This window comes from Podarcis erhardii, assembly GCF_964252035.2.
Source record: "Podarcis erhardii genome assembly, chromosome: 8".
NCBI classification, from domain to species: domain Eukaryota; kingdom Metazoa; phylum Chordata; class Lepidosauria; order Squamata; family Lacertidae; genus Podarcis; species Podarcis erhardii.
In genome coordinates this window covers 57,438,039-57,454,260 of record NC_138499.1, presented here as the reverse complement: position 1 = coordinate 57,454,260, position 16,222 = coordinate 57,438,039, and the positions used below count along the sequence as shown (strand labels likewise).

The 16,222-nt window shown below is 42.0% G+C and overlaps 1 long non-coding RNA gene across 1 annotated transcript in view; it reads right to left on the bottom strand.

Annotated features, from left to right (window-relative positions):
* Window positions 1–4,934, bottom strand: part of LOC309348385 — a 31,329-nt gene extending 26,395 nt beyond the window's left edge. The window contains exons 1-2 of the long non-coding RNA XR_014159378.1: window positions 4,600–4,934; window positions 3,776–3,879 (exon numbers count right to left, since the gene is read on the bottom strand). This is a non-coding gene — a long non-coding RNA (uncharacterized lncRNA). The remainder of the gene's footprint in view (window positions 1–3,775; window positions 3,880–4,599) is intronic.
* Window positions 4,935–16,222: the final 11,288 nt, after the last annotated feature.

Genomic DNA, 16,222 nt, shown 5'->3' with positions numbered 1-16,222 from the left:
CTTCTGTTGCCTCCTGCCCAACAGAAAGCATGTACCAACGTACACAATATTTGCTGCTTCTTTTCTATGGGCATGTATTACCCAACTGCCATTTTTCTGTGATAGACATCCTATGGCACTTCCCACAAAGAACCCTGGCAAGCTGTCTTGCCAATTCGGTACACTAGGGCAGCAACGAGGAGCTGCCCTTCCGACACGGGCACCGCTTTTATCAGGATTGCAGTGAGGTTGGGGCCGCACGGGCAGACATCACAGGCTCTTCCATGTGTCTAATGCATATACAATACTCATTAACAGTATTTGAAAGTCTACTACTGAAGCCCAGAATTTTGCCTAACATTGCAGTAGTATGTGGATTGTGATCATTTATTATATCGTGTAATAGTCCTAATATACCTTGAGTGTATCTACTGAATGTCCACTGAAGTTGGAAACAGACAGCATGCTAAATAACTTTTTAAGGAAGGGAAAGTTTGCTTGCCATTGGGCTGTATTACCAAAAAAAGAAAAGAAAAGAAAGAAAGACCTTAACCATACATATTATTGAAATAAAACTTCCATTTCTTTCACATTGACAATTTTCTTGGGCACAATAGAGAGTTTCTGTCTAAGTGTGCCAACTTTTCCCCGTGACAATTGTTGGACAAAATTGGTCATGGCACCTTCTGATTATTAGTCATGCTTCTTAATTTTAATATTTTCCCCTCCTGACAGATTTATTTCTTCCCAAGTTAAAAAAAAAAAATCCTTCTTAGAAGAAAATGTAGCTTCCTTATTTCCTAGGTCTGCAAATTACCAGGTGCCAAGCTATGAACATAAGGAAATTGAAGACCCTTGAGGGTGACCTTAAGAGGCACAAAGGTGGAGAATTGTGATATAGTGGTTGAGGCAATTTCATTGCAGCTCTTGGGCTCTGGAAAAATGAGAAATGGGTTTTCTATTACTAAATATAATGAATTCCTTTTCTGTCCTGTCACAAATTGTCAAACTTTATTAAAGAATTGAAAGATGTGGTGCATACATATAGAAATGCTTAGCATGACGACCCACATTTAAAATGAGCAAGGGGGGCACAAATACACTCAGGTCTCTTCACCAATATATGGTCTAGAAGTCCCTTCACATATAATATTTCAGCACTTCGCAGCATTGCTTCAAAAGAAGTATTGATGATTACTGAACATGGGGTTAGTGGTTTGTTAACTGAGGTAAAAACAATAGTCGCTGAACTGTTTAACTGGATTAAGAGTGCCCCCTACATTTCACCTAAAGTGAATTTTGGGGCACAATTGAAAGGTTTCTGCTTGGCGAAAGCTGGGGAATTCTGTTTGATGCTAAAGTTGCTAGCAGACTAGCACACTAGAAAGAATGTCTGCACATTGCTAAATGGCATGAGTAACTCAGCATGTCCTATGAAATTTAAGAGGCTCACACACCTAGAACATACAGTGGTGTCTTGGGTTAAGAACTGAATTCATTCCAGAGGTCCATTCTTAACCTGAAACTGTTCTTAACCTGAAGCACCACTTTAGCTAATGGAGCCTCCCGCTGCTGCATGATTTCTGTTCTCATCCTGAAGCAAAGTTCTCAACCCGAGGTAATATTTCTGGGCTAGCGGAGTCTGTAACCTGAAGCATCTGTAACCTTAAGCGTATGTAACCCAAAGTACCACTGTATTTATATTCTTTCCTTTCTATCCCAAATATCTACTGGAAACACTTCAGTGACTCCTAACCACTGCTTTGGATGAACTAGTGGAGTTGAACAAAGTTCACTGAACTGGTTCAAAAACTCTCTGAACTATACCCAAAAGTAGTTCCATCAATATCCAGATGAATTTATGTCATGACCAACAAATCCAACAGCAATCCAGATACAGAATTGGAAGCTTTAGAGACATCAGCTAAAGAGCTGGATCAGAGCCAGCATTCAGGGAACCATGTTGACTGACACTGGCAGACAGAAGCCTCCAGAAGAAAAATCTCTTAGATAACCAGAATTGAAGCCTAGACACTCACGGTGATCTTCCCCTGAGGTAAAATCTTCTGGTGAGCCCACAGCTTGGCTTTTGACTCATCTGACTGCTGTTGACACTGATTGTAATTTACTGGAGCTACTTTAACAGTAATAGCAACACCATTGGCAAGCTCTCTGCTCCCAGGAAAGTACCATGATTTCCAGTCTTGCAGAAGCTGACTTTTGCAACACACTGGCCAATACGACCCTACCACCAAACCAATCTCAGGGGCCAATATACCTGCAGGGTACCTCTATTCTTTGTCTCAGCCTGTACTCTAGAACTTCGTTAAGAAACATCTCAGCTGTGGTTTTATCCAGCCGTCCAGCCATCCAGCTGCCACACTCATGCCCTTTTGTAATGAAAAATGTAGGGAATTGTGCTTGTGTAGCTATTATCAAGCCCCAGATGCTATTACCAACTGGAATTGATATCCACTGTCCCAATCTTTGAATGGTGATCACAATTTCTACCAATTTTCTGTGGGGGCGGACTATCCATCAAAGAGGGGAATGACTGGAAGAAGGACTTCAAAACAAAGAATAGGCATATAGCATTTCACCTTGTGACTAAACTGTTATGCCTTTCTGGACTCTGCATTGCTCCAAGCTTCTCTCCACACTTTTGTGAATGCGTTATATTAGACTGATTTGTAGTTATTTACTTGAATGATATTCTGATATATTCCTAATCATCTCAACATGACTCCAAGGACATCATTTGTGTGCCAAGCTAGAAAAAAAATGTGCTTTTGACCTGAACACTGCAGAGTTGTTGGGACACACAGTCTCTTCCTAAGATATCCATATGGAGCTGTCCAAGGTCTAGGCCCTATTAGACTGACAAGCATCAAGAATGTGGAAAGACACGCAATGGTTTTCAGGCTTTGCCAGTTATTATCATCAGTATGTCAAGAAATATTCTGATCTTTCAGTTCCCTTGACAGACCTTTTGAAACCATTCCAGTGTACAACATGCTTTTGATCAGTTAAAATGAGACTTATCAGAGGCACCAGTGCTGTCCCATGTTATCAACACAGATTCAGTTCATCATGGAGGCAGGTGCCTCCAATGTAACTATTTGAGCCATTTTGTCTCTATGGATGACACCCACAGGCCTGCCCTCAAGCCTTTGCATATTTCTCATGGAAATTGACTCCTCCTGAACAGTATCATGCAGTCTGGAAGAGAAGCTATTGCATAAAAGCTGCCTTTAAGGCCTGCATCCGAGCATTAGAGGAAGCCCACAACAGTGCCTTCCCTTGGGCTGGAGCCTAAGTCCATTGAGCTTGGTCACATGACCTGGCAACCCAGAATAGAACATCATTTTAATGGCTTGCTTTCCCTCTGCCAGGCTTAGGCTGACTTAATTTACACTGGTGCACTCTATGCCAGCTTCTTGTGTGTAGGATTGCTGTCTTAGTTCGGTTTTGTGTGTTATCATTTTCTATTTTTATTACAACAAGAGGCTTCAAAAGCTGGAAATTGCCCCGGCTTCTCTGGACCTCTGGAAGGACCTATTTGTAAGAGGAACACTACATAACTGCTAAATATTCTTATCATCATAATGAGAAACTGTATCATATTATAGAATGAAAGTTTGCCCCAATTCATCAAGATTCACCATACATTCCCCAGGAAAAAGGAAAGAATGTGTTATGAAATGCAAATTTCTGTGTACAGATTCATGGCTTGTGTTCCATTTCTGCATTAATCTGCAAATACATTCAAATCCCCACAAAATAATTATTTAAATACCTATTTAAGCAATGATATTTTCTTCAGAGTAGTATTCCGGAGGTAAAGCAGGGCTGTCATAAATATGTGTGCCAGCAGGTGGTAGCAATTTCATTGTGTTCTGGCTGAATAAAGCAAGAGCAATAATTATTATTTCCTTAAATAATAATAATAAAACAGCCTTAGTATAATATCTTTACACAGTGGTGTTAAGTCTGTATTATGGTACCAAATCATTTTTATACTCACATTTATTCCCTCTGTGTGGGCATATCTCCAGCAATCCAATAATAAAAAGATCACCTCAGTGGTTTTAAAACAAACGAACACTGAAGAGATATATGCCACTATTCTTAATTATAACCAAGGAATAGTTCCCACCTGTTCCATAATGTACTCTAAGATCCAAGTCAGGTAATTTGTCACCTGAGCCAAAAAGATAACAATATGCTTTTCAGGAATGCCTGTCCTGTTTTCAACAAATGTAATTGCGACAGTGCGACAGCCCTTTTTCCCCTGGTGCCATTGGGCCTGCCCTCACTTAAATATAGTGCACCCACCTCACAGAACACCAATTCCACCAATTCCTACAAACTACCCCAGATTATCTTGTGGGGGACTTGTGCGAGGGAAAACTTAAAAATTTGGAGTCTTGAGCAGGATTTGATCAAATAAACAATAAAGATTTTATTAAACAAAGGAAGTTTATGAGACAAGTGGGTAAAACATAGGATACTTCAGATTATAATGTTATTTCACTTCAGTTCTTTCTCAGTTGTTGCACAGCTGTTGCCACTTAATACTTTGGTTCTTAAACAAGGTGGTACTTCCTGTCGGCTACACACCTCTTAGACAATCCAACTCCTGAGGTACTCCAAGTAACAGACCCAAGGGATCTCCACAGCCCTCTCAACTGGTTTGGGAGTCTTCTCCTTTTGCAGAAGGATCTCTTCCCTCCTGACTGGAATGAGACCTAAGTAGACTGAAACCTCACAGCTTCTACTTCTCCTGGCTCAGCCTCAGCCTCCCAGTTAATTCCTGGCCTATTACTCTCACAGGACACCACACACTGTCCTTCACACTAAGCTCAGAGACTCCTTTCTCTAGCTTTTGATATATTCCTCAGAGTGGATATTTCTACCCAGAACCAATTCCCTCTCCTCTCTCTCCCTATCTCCCAACCTACCAAATGAACCTACCAAATATCTCTCAAAATCCTCTCCTTTTCAACCCCCTCTCCTGGAACCCTGGCCAATCAGAGGCTGCCATTCGTTAACCATTTGCTGGCAGGGAAAAAGAAAAAGAAAACACTTGGGGACCCAACCTGCCCAGCAAAACAAATTTTTCCACCACAGTAAGCCATTTATTTACTAATCCTCCAGGTGTTCTATGTCGAGTCTCTGCTAGCTACCCAATTATATGAGTTTAGCATCATTAATATGTTTAGAAACAGTTGTTTATCCCTCATATAGATATGTCATCCATGAATACTGTGTGATAGATGCCTTCAGCTTCATTTTCTCTCAAATAACTTTCTAACCAAATGTCCACAAGCAGGGGAAAGGAAGTGGCATGTCAGTGGTCCAGCTGCTTTGAAAAACCATATGTATTTGAGTACTAGTTTCCATAATATCAGTTGATATTATGTCGAGAGCCAGTGTGGTGTAGTGGTTGAGAGCGGTAGTCTCGTAATCTGGGGAACCGGGTTCGCGTCTCCGCTCCTCCACATGCAGCTGCTGGGTGACCTTGGGCCAGTCACACTTCTTTGAAGTCTCTCAGCCCCACTCACCTCACAGAGTGTTTGTGGTGGGGGAGGAAGGGAAAGGAGAATGTTAGCCGCTTTGAGACTCCTTAAAGGGAGTGAAAGGCTGGATATCAAATCCAAACTCTTCTCTTCTTCTTCTTCTTCTTCTTCTTCTTCTTCTTCTAGTTACAGATAGGTAGCCGTGTTGGTCTGCCATAGTCAAAACAAAACAAATTCCTTCCAGTAGCACCTTAAAGACCAACTAAGTCAGTTCTTGGTATGAGCTTTCGTGTGCATGCACACTTCTTCAGATACACTGAAACAGAAGTTTCCAGACCCTTCTATATAGTGAGAAGGTGGGGAGGGGTATTACAGAACACCTCTAGTCATCACATACAGCTCCCAAGTTAAAACAGTACAACGCATCATCAGAGATCTACAACCTCTCCTGGACAATGACAGTTCTCTTTCTCAAGCTCTGGGAGGAAGACCTTTCATTGCCTACAGACAGCCACCCAGTCTTAAACAACTCCTAACCCACAATAATACTACAACCAGACCTAACACGGACACTGGCACCAGAGCCTGCAATAAACCCAGATGCCAACTTTGCTGCCACATACACCCGGACAACACCATTACTGGCCCCAACAACATCACACATACCATCTCGGGACTATTTAATTGCTCATCGTCTAACATTGTGTATGCCATAAAATGCCAACAGTGTCCTTCAGCTCTCTATATTGGACAAACAGGCCAGACCTTACGCCAAAGAATAAATGGACATAAATCGGACATCAGGAATCACAAGACAGAGAAACCAGTAGGAGAACATTTCAATCTCCCAGGACATTCTATACAAGATCTCAAAGTAGCTGTTTTACTACAAAGGAATTTCAGAAATAGACTGGAAAGAGAAGCTGCTGAATTACAACTTATCACCAAACTCAAAACCATGGAGAAACCTGGTCTGAACAAAGACCTTGGATTCTTATCTCATTATACATGACAAAGCCATTTTTCACCTTTTCACCCCTTGCTTTTTCCTGTAAGACCTATTGCAGTCGTTAAGAGTCGTCAACAGGCTCATTACAGCTATCTGCCAATCACCCATTCCCACCACCCTCCTGAGTAATACCCCTCCCCACCTTCTCACTATATAGAAGGGTCTGGAAACTTCTGTTTCAGTGTATCTGAAGAAGTGTGCATGCACACGAAAGCTCATACCAAGAACTGACTTAGTTGGTCTTTAAGGTGCTACTGGAAGGAATTTGTTTTGTTTCTTCTTCTTCTCTTCTTGATAAATGAAGATGACCATATATGACAGAGGCTAAAAATATGAGGATATAGTTGCCATGGCAATTGATCAAGATTCTAAGGGGCATGAAACAGCTTCCTATGTACTCTCCTGGTGGCAGTTAAGAGGCCCTTAAATAAATCCTACTGTTGGAAACGGTGAGGTCTGATGACCACATGGGAGGAATAGGCAGACTTTACAGGGCTTACATAATAAAATGCTGTTTACAAAATACGTTGTGCTAAAACTTTGGAGGGGGGAGTTGAAACCAGAGAAGGATGCTCTGCTTCAGTATTTAGAAACAGATTCTCGATATGTTTACTCAGATGTACATGCTGCTGAATTTAGTGGGGTGTACTCCCTAATAAGAATGCTTTGGGGTATGTATTGGTGACCTGGAAGCCACAGAAAAACAAGGCTTGGTGCTTCTGAACTAATGATGATGATGATGATGATGATGATGATGATGATGATTTTAATGTCTCAGGTTTTGTCCATGCATGTAGCAAAGCACTCTGAAGTTCTGCCAAGTTCAGTTTGTCCTGCAATTCCTGGGATAGACTTGCAGTTAATCGAGAAGCATTCTCAGATCAAGAAATGGATCCAGAATGCAATAGAGATTTCAGAAATTTGTAGAGTTTTTCCTTAATGCCAAATCCTGCTTTATATGGATCATGTCACTTATTATTACAATTATTATTATTATTATTATTATTATTGACAATTTTCATGAGCTGGGGCTTTCTCATAGAACATGGAAGCAGAATTCTTCCATAGGTACAAAGCTGGAGTGAGAAAACTGAAGCATCTGCATATATTTTGTAATCTCATTGCATTAAATTCCTGGGCTTGATGATGTGGCTTATATTTACTGACTCTTAACAGTTCATTTCAAGCCTTAGGCTCATTCATCTGTCACACATTTCCATTACTTCAGAGGTGTTTCTCTAGCTGGAAAATCCTGGCTCTTAGACTCTTGTGCTATTTTAGCTAAATTCTATTTAGAATTAAAGATAGTGAAATGGTTAGTGGTATTTTTGACAACCTGTCTTTAGGTATACATGTATCTGATTTAGTGATTTCAAATATAGTCTGTTAAATGCTCAGCAAAAAATTCATGTAAATTCAGCACCTAATCTGCAGCATATGGTCCTGATTTCATTTCTCTGTGAAGAGGAATTAATCTGCACAGACACACACAGAGATACAGTAGATAGGCTGGCTGTCTTCTTTTTAAGGACCAGGGAATTAATGAGGCCTGGCTGGTAAATACAGCCAACCTGCTATTTTACACACTGCAGCTGCCAAGTTATATATAATTTTAGCATATCTACTTGGTCATCAAGTTTGTTTATTATATTGGCATCTTTTGATAATTTATGTAAAGCACTTAGATATTTTTTAGTAAACCATCTATCATTTTAATAAATCATCAATCAAAATAAAACAAATATGGAAGTGCTGTTAATCTATTACAGGACAATTACGTTTTCCCAGTATATCATTAAGGAGCAAAAGAGCAAACACAGCCTTGACTTTTAAATCAGTGGAAGACAGATTCCTGCTAAACAAATGAGTGCAACATGCAACAAATGGAGGAGCAGCCCTCCAGGAGAAAGAGGCTCACCCAGGAATCCCTGGAATGATAACAGGGGCATTGCAAGCAGGTCCCTAATATCACCTGTGAAATGTTGATGTCTGTGTGTAACTTTGTGATGCCTGCCAGATTTTATTTGATTCCACCTCCCATCATCCCCAGCCAGCATGGCCTATGGTGAGAAATGAAGTGGGCTGGAGGTCACCACACAGGGCTCAAGCCAGACATAGCCAAAGTTCCCAACCTATCTGCTCCTGGATTTAACTTGTCCCAGGGTTTACTAGTGTCAAAGACCAGTTGTTGTCCTGCGTCTACAATCCTAAATTGTCAGGGACTGGCTGGTTGAGGAAGAGTTGTGGGTGCCACCTGCCCTAGAGCCCCTCAGGATAAATACAGAAGATTACTTGGACTCTAGATTGTGGTGGTGGGACATTGGAGAGCAGCCTGGGGAAGGGACGAGTTGGGAGGTGCTTGAAGCAGGAGGCTTGAGCAATCAAGGGGGTTCAGAAGGAGGAGGCCCTTCCAGGACACGGCTGGAGGCTGAGAGTCTCAGGGATAGCATAGACGCAGACAGAGAGGAGTCAGAGATTGCCTCTGCTAGTCAGCAACTGGACAGTCCCAGTCCTGCTGGCTGTCCTCCCCCCCCCCCATGACCCCCACTTAAGGAGAGTCCTGCACTGGGACCAGAGTCCTGAGCAATGGACCAGATGGGTTCAGAGGAGGAGCCCACCCCCTCATCGCAGTCTCTGTTTGGGAGGAGTCCAGAGTGAGAGGCTAGAGAGAGTAGGCAGGGCCAGTCTCTGAGTCAAGCCAGAGTAACTCTGCTATGTTGTCACTTTCTGTGAATAAAAATTAATCGCATTCCATGCTTGCGTTCTTTCCTTTCTTTTGCGTTCTGTGGATGACCTGCAGTTGCCTGACAGCTCCTTGACATAATCCCAGAGACTCCTAGGGAGTAGGCCTTGTTGAAAACAGTGGGACACACAAATAGAAGCACATAAGATTGCACTAACAAGACAAGAATAGAAGGAATGCTGGGAAAGTAACCTGTTTCCATGATTGGGTCCTGGTTGAGTTCTCGTTCTGAAGGATCCAGTGTTCAAAGGGTCCATGTGACTGAGATGAAGACTTTCAGTCTTCTTTAGTTTAAGCTCTATCCAACTTCCTGAAAAACAATGAGTGGTTGTTGTTGCTGCTGTTGTTGTTGTTTACATTTCTGAAACATTTCCATATTGATAAAATGTAAACAAAAATAATACAAACAGAAAAGAATCTCTGTAATAAGCAAAAGTAACAATTTTAAGATTAAAAAAAACAAACAGAAAACATTCCATAACCAACTTCCCATCCTCCCCTTCCATGGTTCCTTTTATCTCCTGTTTTTCTCACATTTTCTTGGTTCACCCCGTCTATCACAACTCCATATACAGTGGTACCTCAGGTTACTTAATTCGTTCCGGAGGTCCGTTCTTAACCTGAAACTGTTCTTAACCTGAAGCACCACTTTAGCTAATGGGGTGTCCTGCTGCTGTGGCGCGGCCGGAGCATGATTTCTGTTCTCATCCTGAAGCAAAGTTCTTAACCTGAGGTGCTATTTCTGGATTAGCAGAGTCTGTAACCTGAAGCGTATGTAACCCGAGGTACCACTGTACAGAATGCCTAATGTCCAAAGTCCATTTCAGGGGCCTAATCCGGCCTGCTGGACAGTTTAACCAGCCCCTATGGCAGTTTATTTCCTGGGGTAAAATCCTAAAATAACCTCAACATCTTCAACCCTTAAAAAAGCTGAACAACTTCAATCCTAAAAAAAGGGGGGGGGTACTAACTTTGGTTGGTCCTTTGGTTGGCCCTCACAGCCCTTCACTTCATCAAATCTGGCCCTCTTTGAAAAAAGTTTGGACACCACTGCCGGTGCCTTAAGCAAAGCTGTGTGTTTGACAACAGCAGTGTGCTTATGATTAATGGCTATGATACTCCATTGACCCCACAGCCTGAACAAAGATTTGGCACACCAATTCTGGAGGGGAAATGTTATATTTAAGTGTGGGCAGATGAAATCAATCCATTTGTCTGAGAGAACTATCTCTCCACACCCCGGAAACTCACCCCCCGCAAGGATTGGGAAAAGATGCTCTTACCTTGGTAAGGGAGCCTTGGGTAAGTGAAACCCAACCTGCCCACCTGGGACCCACTACCCAGCATTTACCAAGGTTTCCAAGCCATGCCCAATGGGGATGCCCAAGTACTTCCAAGCCACAGACTTCATGCTTAGCTACATTTCTACTTCTAGTAGCTAATATTTTAATGAGATTGTCCTTAAAAAGGACATCTCCCATTCTGAGACTTCAGTGTTGGCAGACTTTCCTTCACCATAGATTGTGCGTCAGCCGCTGTTCCGTAATATGACACGGCACTTCAGAGGAGCAGCATGTGCTTAGAAGCATATTGGTTATGAAAGCTTCTCATTGTAATGTTATTCACATCTGAAGTAATTGAGAGAAAACAATGGATCCTGTAAGCCGGTATGAGCACCAAGCTGTGATGTTCTGGGAATGGAAGTGATATGGGAAATGTCACCGAAAGCCACAACTTTTCTTTTAAGAAAACAGCATCCACTATTCTTTATTTCTTCTTAAATATGCACATTGAATGAAGGCAATGAAAATTGAAATGTTCAATCTTTAAGCTTATAAGGAAAGCTTGTATAGAACAAAAAGGAAAAAGGAGGAAAGAATGGACAGTATTATAAATGCTCCCCCCCCCCAGAAATGGTTTCTGGAGTTCTCTGTACCTCCAAATGTAGCGGCTGGGGTGGTGGGGCAAATCTGCCCCCCATGCCATCATCACTATAGCTCACTTCAGTGGGACAGGGCCTCAGTAAGGTTGGGTCTTCTTGGTTGCATTGGTGGAGCCAATCCTATGCTGCCCCTGGTGCATCATTCATGAAGCCTCAACCTTGCTATCACCGTGACCCACTCTGAGTATAGAGCGGTATATAAATTCAATAAATAATAATAATCTCCACCCAGGTAACCCCTGGAATCCCATTATAAGCAGGAAGAACTATTTCGTCTATTGATCTGTCAGTCTATCTATCTGGAATTAATATCCTGCCTTTCAAAGTCCCAGGATGACTTTTTTACATTCCATAGTTAGTGATATTAAAGATTCAACTCTCTTTAAAAATAATAATAAAAATAAAAATCACCTTGAATCCAGACAGACAGCAGAGGGCAGTGTTAACATTCTGAATGCAGAGGATATAAAATCTACCATAAATCTTTTGTATGTAAGATTGACATACAAATAAGTCAATGCTTATTACTAGGAAATGAGTAGCAGGTAGTTGTTCCATTTTGATATTGTACAAAAGGTTTCGTTTGGGGCTTGTTGTCATGTTACATTATCTAGATTGTCAGTTGGGGGTGGAGGGGAAAAAGGCATAAAAATCTCTAATAGAATGATAGAAGAGACTGAAACATCAAAACTGCATTATTTCTTGCACATTCGTTGAATGTGTGTGAATGATTGATTTGCTTTCTGTTTAAGTATTTGCGAACAAAATAATTTGGCCTCCAGCAGAGAAAATGGCTTGGGGACACTAAAGAACATTTAGGAATAGGAGACTGTTTTCTAGGATCTGAGGCAATGATCTGAAGTATCCAGAGAGGCGGGCGGAGGTGTGTGATGGCTTCTGCAGCAGTAAAGGTTAACACCTAAGTCAATATTGTAGCTACTTGATCGCACACTTGGATAATAATAAAAGGATTTACAATATTATTTGAGTCTTTTACATACCAATAAAGATCCTTGGGTTCCTGATCCACTCACTAATGGCTTGGCCTTCTGGAGTGCTGGGGGACAATAAGGTGACAACACCAGTGGCAAGAATGACAGCCGCAGGGGTTTGAAATAAATCTAGTTGAATGTGGCTAGAGGCCATTTTGGAGCCTACTCCATGATTGGTCAACTTCCCTCAAAAAAGGATGTTGTAGTGTTGGAAAAGGTTCAGAAAAGGGCAATCCAAATGATGGATCATCTCATCTCCCCTATGAGGAAAGGTTGTGACATTTAAGACTTCTTAGTTTAAAGAAAAGGTGATAAGATAGAAGTGTATGATATTACCGCATAGCTTTTCAGATGTATGCTATCTGTTGTTTGTTTGATATTTGCTCTTTTAGAATTCAGCTGTGTAAATTGTTCCTCTTTGCTGCTATGGACAGGCATATTGTTTAAAATATTTTTGTGACAGAGAATCCAGAACACAAGACACAAGTTGGCTGGAAAGGGATTTCAGTTTGAAATGTGTTGGACTCAGTAACAGTCTTCTGTGCACCTAAACAAAGGGCTTGTCCCCACTTCTGCTTGTCCAATGCCTAGAAAGCACAGGTCTGAGTGATTTTCGCTCCTTTCCATGGAAGAACCCTCGCTTTGGTACTAAACCAGAGCAGACATCAATCTGGAGAAAACTCAAATTGCCATTTGCGCCAATTGAGCACTAAAGAGCAGTTTTCCCCAGTGGAAATAAGTGGCAGAAGAGGAAATTTGGATAATCCCCCCCTCCTCTCTCCTTTTCTTGCATTTTCAGATTCCCCCTCCTCACAATTCCTGGGGGTTGGTGAGGCCTAGGTTCAATTAATTGAACGGGAACAAGATCTTTACTAAGTTCATAAAATAGTAGGTGCTAATAAGGATTATTCAAACCCCCTGCTTATGAAGAATGTGTCTGGTGGCAGCAGCAATTGATCATTTCTATAGCCTCTCTCCTGGAGTGACTGACAGAGACTGAATAAAAGCCCCGTTTGATCATTTAGTGTTGTTACAAACATCTGACTGTGAAGGGAACAGAACTAGCAGAAGGGAGAGAAGTCACACAAACACAGTATGTTCACTGGCAAAGAGAACATCACGGACCACTTTTTGTACCCTTCTCATGTAGCACATATTTTGAGATTGCTCAAATAGCTTACTTTTTACCTGCAGGTTGCCTGCTTAACAACAAGCTCCTGGTGTACTTTCTAAGGCCATTATGCCCCATTATCTCTAAATGACTAACATGAACCTGGTTCAGCTCTTCCTATGAGTCTTCTCCCCACAGACAAAATTCAATACATGCTGTTTTTCCAAGTGTGTTTCCTTTTGCACAGGCACAGGGACATTGATGCCTGGCTAAAAGAAGCAATTATGGGCATATGCGTCCTCTCCCTGGTTTGACTAACACTAAGTCTGCTTGACTTTCACTGCTTTTTCTGGATATTGACAAGTAGCCAATTTCCCCCCCTTCCCCACATTTCCATCAGATTGTAGTGTTGTTTGGACTTAGTGCCATTATAGTTATAATGGTTAAATCTCTCTCTTACATGTTACACATTTGCATCATCATATTAAAGATGGTTATGAAATTAAATACCAGGACAAAAGTTTAAGCAATAGCACACTAAGCATGGACACAAGTAAAGGGTTATTTGTTCTCCTTCGGGTGCATCTTTTTATTTATTTATTTATTCATTCATTCATTCTTGCATTGATGTCCTGCTTTTTCTTCCATCTTGGACCCCAAGAATGTGTGTGTCACGGTCTGGTTCACGGGCGATCGAAGTCCCGGCAGGGGACGTCAGGACCAGGGGCAAGATGGCGGGATGGGAGCAGGAATGGGGGTCCAGAACCCAGGAGTCAGGAAGCCAAGGGTCCGAGGGTCAGGAAGCAAGGAGTCAGGAAGCCAAGGGTCTGAGGATCAAGAAGCAAGGAGCCACAAAGTCAGGGATCCGAGGATCAAGAAGCAAGGGGTCAATAAATCAATGGTCCGAGGATCAAGAAGCAAGGAGTCAAGAAGCTGAGGTTCAAGGATCAGGAAGCAAGAAACCAAACACAGCAAGGCAGGAAGCGTGTTGCTGTGGCAAAGAGCCGAAGGGAAATGCTGACCTTATATCCCTTCCCAGCTCTTGCCACCAGGTGCTGTGAGTTACCAATTGGCCTCATCTGTGAGGCCACACCTTGCCTCTTCAGAACAAACTTAGGAAGGCCCCAGTTCTGCAAAGTCCTATTGGTCACAGGGCCTGGCTCCTGCATGTATACCTGACAGTGTATGTGTACGACCGTCACCACTGCAGGCATCAACCAGTCCCATACCTGCTTAGCTTCAGAAAGGTGGTTGCCTCCTGTGCCTCTAGGGACGTAACAAGGCATCAGTGTCCATTCTAACCCATGTTCATCACATGCAGTGCTGTTTCCTTTCCAGTGCATTTCAGCTTCCAATAGAAACTATGTCGTTTGTCACGCTGTCCACTGTGGCACAATTTTATGTAAGTTACAGTATTTTACACAAGATGCAGCTTCTGAGTGAATCTAAAGTGCATTACAATTGTTGTTGTTGTTTAGTCATTTAGTCATGTCTGACTCTTCGTGACCCCATGGACCAGAGCACGCCAGTCTTCCACTGCCTCCCGCAGTTTGGTCAGACTCATGTTTGTAGCTTCGAGAACACTGTCCAACCATCTTGTCCTCTGTCGTCCCCTTGAAGTTACCATGAATCAGGCTAGTCAGGCTATCCCTACTATAGTACAGTGGTACCTCAGGTTAAGTACTTAATTCGTTCCGGAGGTCCGTACTTAACTTGAAACTGTTCTTAACCTGAAGCACCACTTTAGCTAATGGGGCCTCCTGCTGCTGCCGCGCCGCCAAAGCCCGATTTCTGTTCTCATCATGAAGCAAAGTTCTTAACCTGAAGCACTATTTCTGGGTTAGCGGAGTCTGTAACCTGAAGCGTATGTAACCTGAGGTACCGCTGTATCTTTAGGGAAGCTTTTAATGTTCGATGGACTACTGTATTTTAATATTTCGTTGGAAGCCGCCCAGAGTGGCTGGGGAAACCCAGCCAGATGGGCGGGGTATAAATAAATTATTATTATTATTATTATTATTATTATTATTATTATTATTATTATATCATCTGGCTTTGGGTTGGTATGCCTCACTATGAAGGCCACATCTGCCTCCATCCGCAGCAGTGGACTTAAGAGTAGCTACAACCTATGTATCTTACAAGATCTCAGTACCTCAATATACCACATAACAATCACAAGCATGAGCTGAAATTTAGTCTGTAGTTTTTCCATGAGGCCAATGAGCCCAGGCACAGGGATGGCTGCAGAGCTGGAGCATCAGGCCCGGGGGAAGCCCCACCACCACTGCGATGCTTGGTCTCTGTTTGTGCATTTCTGAATGTACACAGCTATGAATGTCATATAGCATTCAAGGGACTCATTTCAAAATGTAATTTCATAGTTTTTAAAGCCCACACCTGTCAGGGCAATCTAATGAGACATGCCGTGATTATTTTTCTTGCATAACTGTTCCTCTGTGCTTCAGTTTGTGTTGCCTTGTTTGCTTGAAACAGCTGAAGCCAGATGCTAAATCTGCTGTTTGTTCATCCATGATGGCAACAGGGATTAAGAAACAAGAATTTAGGACAGTCCGGTTCTGTGTTGTCTGAGAAACAAAAGGACACAGATAGTTCTAACGCTGCAGTTAATTGATCAACTCACATTATACTACAGTATATTTATTCCAGTTGAATCAAAAGATATATAAGCTACCCAGGCGCGTCTCATGTGCAGGTCCCATTAAAATCAATGGGAACACATCATTATGTTCCACACAGAAGGATCTTGTGGCTTATATCAAAAGCCCAGATTTGGATATAAACCTTCCAAATTCTAAAATGAAGCCAATTGTTAAGTTTAGATCTGAAATCTGACTGAAACATTTGGGGAGTTTGGGATGTGACTTTCTGGTTTGATTAAGCTTTTTGCTAATTAAAGTGGGAGT